The following is a 9,293-nucleotide window of genomic DNA, read 5'->3' as shown; positions in this document are numbered from 1 at the left end:
CTGTTTCTCTTCCATTGCAGGATAAAGACCTCAGTCGTGTTTTTAGTCTTGTCTAGGATTTGGCCAGATTTTATCACCACACTGGCCACTGCAGATTGGCGAGGGTGGGAAATTTTTTTCTGATCGCTCAAAGCAAACCAACCTAGTATGGGTGGCCCTGACTAGTTCATAGCAATACACAAACCCTTTTACCATGTTAATGTATCTCTAATCAGATAGTGATATATATATATATATATATATATATATATATATGTGTGTGTGTGTGTGTGTGTGTGTGTGTGTGTGTGTGTGTGTAGTACGTTAGACAAGTCACCAGTCACCCATTGAGATACTAATGCTAGAAAGGCATTGAGTCCTTCGTCTGGCCAGATGGTACTACTGTACTGTACATTGGATCCTTCTCAGGTTACGACTCATTTTTCTTTTGCTTACACATACACCAAATAGTCTGGTCTGTTCTTTACACATTCTCCTCTTTTCTCTTATATACCTGATTTCATTTAGATAACCGAAAAATTCTTCTTCACTCGAAGGGGGTTAACTACAGCACTGTAATAGTTTAGTGGCTACTTTCCTCTTGGTAAGGGTAGAAGAGACTCTTTAGCTATGGTAAGCAGCTCTTCTAGGGGAAGGACACTCCAAAATCAAACCGTTGTTCTTTATTCATGGGTAGTGCCATAGCCTTTCTACCATGCTTCCCACTGTCTTGGGGGTGGAGTTCTCTTGCTTGAGGATACACTCAGTCACGCTATTCTATCTGTTTCCTTCTTTCTTTTTCTATCTGGGCAATTTTCCCTGTGGGATCCCTTGCGCAAAATTATAGCTTCCTGTTTTTAAAACTACGGTTGTAGCTTAGCAAGTAATAATAATAATCATCATCATCATCTCCTACCCCTATAGACGCAAAGTGACTCAGCTAGATTTAGCCACTCGTCTGTATCTTGTGCTTTCAATTCAAGACTTCTCCATCCATTATATCTTACTTCATGCTTCATAGTCCTCAGCCACGTAGGCCTGGATCTTCCAACTCTTCTAGTGCCTTGTGGAGCCCAGTTGAACGTTTGGTGAACTAACCTCTCTTGGGGAGTGCGAAGAGCATGCCCTAACCATCTCCATCCACCTCTCACCATGATCTCATCCACATATGGCATTCAAGTAATCTCTCTTAAAGGTTCATCTCTAATCATTTCCTGCCATTTAACTCCCAGTAATAATAATAATAATAATAATAATAATAATAATAGTAATAATAATTTTATATATGTATTTGTGTAGAAGAGTGTGTATGTTTGCCATGGTTAATTTGTGGGCTGTGGTGGCCTGGTGGTAGTTACCGTCCTTGCCTGGTGATTGCCAGACTGGGGTTCGAGTCCCGCTGAAATTCGTAAGTTCGTTTGTTCGTTGCAACCTCACCTCCCTAGTGAGCCAATTATGGGGGGGGGAGCCCATAAGTCTATCTTCTGAGTCATCAGCAGCCATTGCTCGGCCATCCTTGACCTTAGCTTGGGTGGAGAGGGGCTTTGGGCGCTGATCTTATATATGGTCAGTCTCTAGGGCATTGTCCTGCTTGATAGGGTAATATCACTGTCCCTTGCCTCTGCCCTTCATGAGCGCCCTTTAAACCAAGAGTTATGCTCGACCGGATTTACTCAATCAATAGATGATGTTGCATTTCCAAAAATATAATCGTTGTTAGACCAATGTGGGCTATGACTTACGCATGCGCTCAAGGTTGCTGTGTCATCTTTGTTTATTTTGCAAATATATCATCAAAACACGATTTATCCCAAAGAAAGAATTAACATCTTTGTTTAGGTGAATTTCATTTATACAGTATTAAACTGTTGTATATGGTTTTTTTCCTTGATTTATCGGAATAGGTATATCCTTATGTGTTGCTTTGTGAATGTATCCTTATGTGTATTTCATTATAAATGTATCCTTATGTTTATTACATTAGTGTATTGCATTATACATATATCCTTATGTGTCTTGCATTATACGTGTATACTTATGTGTATTTTATTATACATATAATATACCAAATCTTCACTCTAGACATAGCCGTCTAAATATGAATGAGACTAGGTCTATCTTTCTCTAGTGCTACAAAAAATTGAGTGAAAAATATACTCTGAAAAATCTGTATCGAAAAAAAAAACTTGAATATATATAGTTCACATATTTTTAAGAGCGTTTGGCCGAGAAGAGTACTGTGAATAAAAACCTACAAGACTGAAAAACCTTGCTTTGATTAAAGTCACCGCAAGCAATAGATTAGTAAGTGAATACATGGATAAGAAAATATTCCCAATGCGTACTGATGCTTTTTCGGTGATACTAAATTAGTCAATATCAAAACGCTAAGAATATAATTAGTTATTTTTATATATTTCCTGAATGCAAACTTTCTATGTTTCATAGATAAAATAAAGCTTTTTATTTCATGAGAGTCTGCTGAAATCGAGTTACAATTATTTCCTTGTACTCTCATTTGCCATATTCGTCCATTTTTATTTGTTCTCTTGGTTTTGTTATAACTTTCATTTATATATATCTTTAAGTAATTCTTCACTATACACACACACACACACACACACACACACACATATATATATATATATATATATATATATATATATATATATATATATATATATATATATATATATATATGTGTGTGTGTGTGTGTGTGTGTGTGTGTGTGTCATCAGCCGTTACTAGTTCACTGCAGAACAAATTCCTAAGACGACCTTCCATTTGCATCTGTTTATGGTCTTGCTGTGCCAGTCCACCCCCGCATACTTACTTAGTTTGTCAATCTATCGTCTTCTCTTCCTTCCCCTGCTTCTTTTGCAATCTCTAGGACTCATTCTGTCATTATATATATATATATATATATATATATATATATATATATATATATATATATATATATATATATATGTGTGTGTGTGTGTGATATATATATATATATATATATATATATATATATATATATATATATATATATATATATGTGTGTGTGTGTGTGATATATATATATATATATATATATATATATATATATATATATATATATATATATATATATATATATATATATATATATATATATTTATATATATATATATATATATGTGTGTGTGTGTGTGTGTGTGTTTCCTATGTGGTGAATTGTTATAAGGTTTGAAAAAGTAATAGATGAAAACAATAGCTTTGCATGATTTGGCAGTATATAAAGAGTGTGGTCTTGAATACTAATAACTACTCGGCTTCTGTAAAGTGACAGCATCGAAGAAGAGAAAAGGTTATCAATCGTTGTAGTCTCATGTAATGTGTGTAATAACAAAAGATTACCAGGAATCTATTGCAATTTGATCATAAATCTTCGGTGAGAATTGATTTCCAGTATTTTTTTTTCTTTTTTTTCGCTGCGTAATACATCATGACTGCTTATGCCATTAGACGTAAAGATGGTGCGCTCTCTTCGACGAACTATTAGTCTACGTCGCCGCTTGGCTCTCTCTCTCTCTCTCTCTCTCTCTCTCTCTCTCTCTCTCTCTCTCTCTCTCTCCTGTAATATGTTTTATGCCTGTAATATGGTGTATGTGATACAGTATACTGTATACTCTAGATTTAACAATTTAATAAGTCTCTCTCTCTCTCTCTCTCTCTCTCTCTCTCTCTCTCTCTCTCTCTCTCTCTCTCTCTCCCCTACCTGTAATATGGTGTGTAAGTCTGTGATACTGCGTACACTAGATTCAACATTTTAATAATTTTCTCTCTCTCTCTCTCTCTCTCTCTCCTCTCTCTCTCTCTCTCTCTCTCTCTCTCTCTCTCTCTCTCTCTCTCTCCTACCTGTAATATGGTGTGTATGTCTGTGATACTGTGTACGCTAGATTCAACACTTAAATAATTCTCTCTCTCTCTCTCTCTCTCTCTCTCTCTCTCTCTCTCTCTCTCTCTCTCTCTCTCTCCAACGAAAACAAGTTTTTTTTATTTCCAATTCTTCACTCAAGGGGTTAACTATACCGCACTGTAATTGTTTAGTGTTAGGCTTAGCAGTGCCATAGCCTCTGTACCATGGCCTTCCACTGTCTTGGGTTGGAGTTCTCTTGCTTGAGGGTACCCTCGGGCGCACTATTCTATCTTATTTCTCTTCCTCTTATTATTTTTTTTATTCTATGTATTTACATATGAAAGATCTATTTTAACGTTGTTACTCTCCTGAAAACATTTTATTTTCATTGCTCATTACTTCTCTTGTAGTTTATTTCTTTGTTTCCTCTCCTCACTGGGCTATTTTCCCTGTCAGAGCCCTTGGGTTTATAGCATCCTGTTTTTCCAAGTAGTGTTGTAGCTTAGCTAATAATAATTATAATGATAATAATAATAATAATAATAATAATAATAATAATAATAATAATAATAATAATAATAATAATAATGCAAAGGATATTTTTTAGACCATTTAGTTCGAAAAAAGAGAATATTTGCTCTACTATGAGTACATTAATTGTACAGTACTTCACTTACATATGGATTTAACTGTATGATATCAAGGACATAAAATCTCAGCATTGCTATATTGTAATATTTTAAATGTTATCCAGTGAGATGTGATCACGCATTTATTATTATTATTATTATTATTATTATTATTATTATTATTATTATTATTATTATTATTATTATTATTACTTGCTAAGTCACAACCCTAGTTGGAAAAGCAGGATGCTATAAACTCAGGGGCTCCAACAGGTAAAATAGCCCAGTGAGGAAAGGAAAATAGAATATTCTAAGAAGAGTAACAACTATAAATATCTATATAAACTATAAAAACTTTAACAAAGCAAGAAGAAGAGAAATGAGATAGGAGAGTAGTCTCAAGCAAGAGAACTTTAACCCAAGATAGTGGAATATATATATATATATATATATATATATATATATATATATATATATATATATATATATATATATAATATATATATATATATATATACTGTACATATACATGTGTGTATTATTATTATTATTATTATTATTATTATTATTATTATTATTATTATTATTATTATTATTATTACTTGCTAAACTACAACCATAGTTGGAAAGGCAGGATGCTATAGGCTCAAGGGTTCTAACAGGGAAATATTGCCCAGTGAGGAAAGGAAACAAGGAATATATAAAATTCAGGAGAAATAATGAACAATCGAAATAAAATATTTTAAGAACAGTAACAACATTAAATTAGATCTTTCACATATAAACGATCAAAACTATCTATACCATGGAAGCATATTCATGCATTTTCTTAAAACGGAGAAAAAGAAGGTATCAATCATGTGTGTCTACTTTTGTAATATTTAGATAAAAAACGAGCGGTACACATACTTCTGTTAATGTTCCAGTCCAATCAGAAGAAATTTTGTGAACTATTACAAGAGCAATATATATATATATATATATATATATATATATATATATATATATATATATATATATATATATATATATATATATATATATATATATATACGTAGGCAACCAACAAATCGTCCTGACACGAGAATAGTTACAGATGGTTTCAAACTATTAGAACCTAGAGACACATGTCTACTGTAGGCTCCAGAGCCTTTAAATATGCGGCCCCGAGACTAAACAACAGGCTCCCACTACACGTCCGAATAATTGAAGATATTAAGGTTTTCAAGTGGAAACTGAAGACTTTCTCATTCAGCGAGCGTTTCGATAGTGATGATCAAACAGTAAGCGAGAAGTACGCATTATGAAATGTTAAATGCTCCCGAATGAACATCATAAAACAACCGTGGAGGTCCTGTAGAGAGTAGGATTCCCCTACTGTACAGGAACAGATAAGCAACCCTTGAAGTAAATTAATAAGTAAAGTAATATCCTAGTACAGTTTAAAAGGCGTCGGAGTAAATAAATTCTATCAAATAGTTATTCTTTACGTAATAAGTGACATCTCGCTCTATAACGTTACTGGCACTAGATATAACAACGATGACAGAACTGTGGAAATTGTATTTCAAGGAGATTCAAGACCACCGAGAGAGCTCGGAGAAGCAGCATGGGACTTGCACCTTTCCGTACAGTGGACGGAAGGGCGAAGGTTTCACATCAAGCACCTCGCAACAGATGGCCCCACTCGACGTAATGATAGAGAAAGCGCAAGAAAGACGTTGTGGTCCGGAAGAGAATTTCTTTTCTTTTCTGAAGTGAGGACTACAGTTTCCTTTAGAGAAAACTATAGGACTACTGTTTCCTTTAGAGAAAACTATAGGACTACAGTTTCCTTTAGAGAAAACTATAGGACTACAGTTTCCTTTAGAGAAAACTATAGGACTGCAGTTTCCTTTAGAGAAAACTATTCTAAAAAAAAAGGACTATTTTGTATGTAAATGCGAATAAAGTCCTGCAATATGGCTATGTATATGTAAACGGTTCTCATGTTACATGCATTGTTAGTTAGCCTTGACCTTGATGTGCGTCGCATCTTCGTCATGGGTTGACCTTGTTGTCTCGGGCACAGGAAGAGGTACCTTCCTCAAGGCCGGGTGGTAATAGGATAGGAGGGATTGGAGTAGGGTTGGCATACCGTCATTGTAAATAATAATAATAATAATAATAATAATAATAATAATAATAATAATAATAATAATAATAAACAACTTTAGGAATCGCTATTGAGTATCAAAAAAAAAATCCTAATGAATGCTTGTGGTTATAAGAATTATATACTAGTGTACGCCACCCGTCAAAAACGACTGCTAAGTATTTAGTAAGGTATGCACACAAATACTCAGTCCCCTCTCACCAGGGTATGACTACAGAGGGGGTAGCTTGAAACCGGTTTCAACGTATACCCCCGGTAATCTGAAACCGGTTTCAAATTACCGGGTGGTAGCTTGAAACTGGAGGTAACTTGAAACCTTTACACCGGAGGACACAGTCGGGTAGACTGATGGGTGGCAGAGCGAATTTGAACAAATGTCCTTGCTAATGCAAACCCCTGTCTAATACATCTCAGCCATGGCTCAGTGATGTGCTTGTGCGCACGCAATATCAGTTGCATATAAGAATTGCTGGTAAACCCGTCTCTGGGGAAGTGCACCCGGTATCTCCCTTACTGCGCGGCGAGATCCTGTGTTCCGTCCAGCCTACCCCCTCTGTCGTCTCTCCCTATGCTATCTGTTTGGGTATTCACCGTGAAGTAAGGGCGTGAAAGGGTACACCTCTTCGGAGGGAGGTGTGCTAGCGACTCCTGTGTCCAGCTGTACATATATAAAATTCTTTATTTTGTTCCTCATCAAAGCACAAATGAACAGTGAGGCATTTTCGGCTCAATTAAGAAAGTCAAATATCACTTTCATCTCAAGTAATGATTATCATGTTCACGGTTCGCACTCCTGGCTGAACAAACTATTTGGTATTTTCAGCCAAAAACTGGCATCTATTAAAAAAAAAAAATTGACGACACTCCACCCCTAACGAGGAACTGACCTTGCTAAAAAAAAATTATAATAAAATAGTGGGGAAAACCTTTGGTTGGCTGAATAAAAAAAACAAAGTTTGGAAACTTCGCCTTGGGTAGTTTAAAAGGAGTATCTGGGGTTCAGAATATCCGCTTAATCACATTTTCACTAGAGAGCTGTTTGAGTGAAGATATCATAGGTTCAGAATGTAGTCTTGAATTCACGAGCAAGTAAAAGTACTATAGCTGTGAATATCCCCCTCAAACTCGTTAGTTCCTCTGGTCACTGCAACCTCACCATCCTTGTGAGCTAAGGATGGGGGTTTTGTGGTAGCCTTTAGATCTATCTGTTGAGTCATCAGTGGCTATTCCCGTACCCTCCTTGGTCCTAGCTTGGATGGAGATGGGGCATGGGCGCTGATTATATGTATATATGGTCATTATCTGGGGCATTGTCTTGTTTGATAGGGCAATGCCCCTGTCCCTTGCCTCCGCTATTCACAAGCAACCTTTAAACCTTTAAACGCAATTTGTACGATATGGCAACCTTTTATGGGCATGGACGACACAAGAGAAGTCAACGCCATCTCTGCACTTCACGTGGTGCACTGTAGGCATTCCTAAAAGGTATTTTCAGTCTCTGTGTCCCGTAGCTGTACCCACTCCTTTATCCTTCGGCTTTACTTCTGTTCCAACTTCCTTCCTTTTTTTTCTATTTCACCTCTTCTATCATTTTACAGTGATGCTCTTCAGTTTCCCCCATCTGCACTTTAGCTCTGAATGGTCTCCCCAGACTCTGAAACTTAGCTATTCCAGAAATCAAAGTAAGAAGGGAAACTGGTCAGGTTTCCTTTTTTTCCTTTCCTCGCTGGGTTATTTTCCCTGTTGGAGCCTTCGGGCTTATAGCATCTTGCTTTTACACCTAGGGTTATAATAATAATAATAATAATAATAATAATAATGATAAAATAATGTTAATGATAATTATGAAAATTGTAATAATAATAATAATAATAATAATAATAATAATAATAATAATAATAATAATAATAATAATAATAAGTGGTAATCGTCCCAGATCAACCATACAAAGACCTGAAATGAAGCAGCTTTCGTTTGATTCCATCCGTTCCATATGGCGTCTGGTAGTGGTGACAGTACTGGTGAAATTAATCATACGCTTGAGGAAAGGAAGTGTGTGAGTGTGTGTGTGATGGCGGTAATGAAATCGCTTGATATATATGTTTGTTTATGCCGTAAGAGTTTCTATTTTCTCTTTGATATATGGAGTTTGTCGTTATTATTTGGTGTTATGGATACAACATAAACTACGGCAAATGCAGTCGTTTCTAGTCCACTGCAGGACAAAGGCCTCAGATATGTCTTTATTCATGTCTTGTGTTTGTTCAGTTTTTTTTATCACCAAGCTGGTCAGTGCGGATTGGTGATGATGGAAGACTTTAGTCTGATCGCTCACCGTAAACCAACCTAGTACAGCTTTGCTGATCATGGCAATACACAAACCCTTTCACCACGTTAAGGTATCCTCACTCGGTTATGGATAACACACATTAAAGTTTTTAAAGGTCGCTCATGAATGGTAGAGGCAAGGGGCAGTGACATTGCCCTATCAAGCAGGACAGTGCCCTAGATACTGACCATATTACATATGATCAACGCCCAAGCCCCTCTCCACCTAAGCTAGGACCAAAGAGGGCCAGGCAATTTGCCACTGATGACTCAGCAGATAGAATCTATAAGCTCCCCAAAGCCACCCCACCCCTCT

The sequence above is a fragment of the Palaemon carinicauda genome, chromosome 3, assembly GCF_036898095.1.
Source record: "Palaemon carinicauda isolate YSFRI2023 chromosome 3, ASM3689809v2, whole genome shotgun sequence".
Taxonomy (NCBI): domain Eukaryota; kingdom Metazoa; phylum Arthropoda; class Malacostraca; order Decapoda; family Palaemonidae; genus Palaemon; species Palaemon carinicauda.
This window is presented reverse-complemented; position numbering follows the sequence as displayed.